This window comes from Pteropus vampyrus, unplaced genomic scaffold (assembly GCF_000151845.1).
Source record: "Pteropus vampyrus isolate Shadow unplaced genomic scaffold, Pvam_2.0 Scaffold258, whole genome shotgun sequence".
NCBI classification, from domain to species: domain Eukaryota; kingdom Metazoa; phylum Chordata; class Mammalia; order Chiroptera; family Pteropodidae; genus Pteropus; species Pteropus vampyrus.
Genome location: NW_011889039.1, coordinates 835,528 through 836,034, shown reverse-complemented (window position 1 = coordinate 836,034; position 507 = coordinate 835,528).

The following is a 507-nucleotide window of genomic DNA, read 5'->3' as shown; positions in this document are numbered from 1 at the left end:
CCCGGGGCACAGATTAAAGCCACAACAAAATCTGAGATTGGAGGCGGTTGAAACACCCACGTCTCTGAGCTGAGACAGTGAGAACTCAGCGGGCAAGCCCTGCCTCGGGCAGCCTCACATCCGCGGTCTCGACAGGGAGCGGCCCTGCGTCACCGAGAGCTCAGCGCGTCACCCCGAGCTTACTCTGGCACGGGGAGCATGGGGGTCCGACCCTGGACGTGTCTCTGAAGCTTACGGGTGATGTCCGCATTGCCAAAACCTGAGGACACTTTTTATCGCTTATCTTAATGGACTTCGTTACAGGGTGTAATATTATTGCTCTTTCTTATTACTCAAACTGGCTGCCTTCGGGGTCACTCCCCTTTCCTGGCCTTCCTTGGATGTCACTCAATGTTCTGTGTCATTAATGAGCTTCTCTTCCTCTGACCCCTCGCTTTAGAGAGCGGTGATCCATGGGCCACTGCAGGTCACTGCTGTCCCCTAAGCAAACTCTCTGCCTGAGGGAGT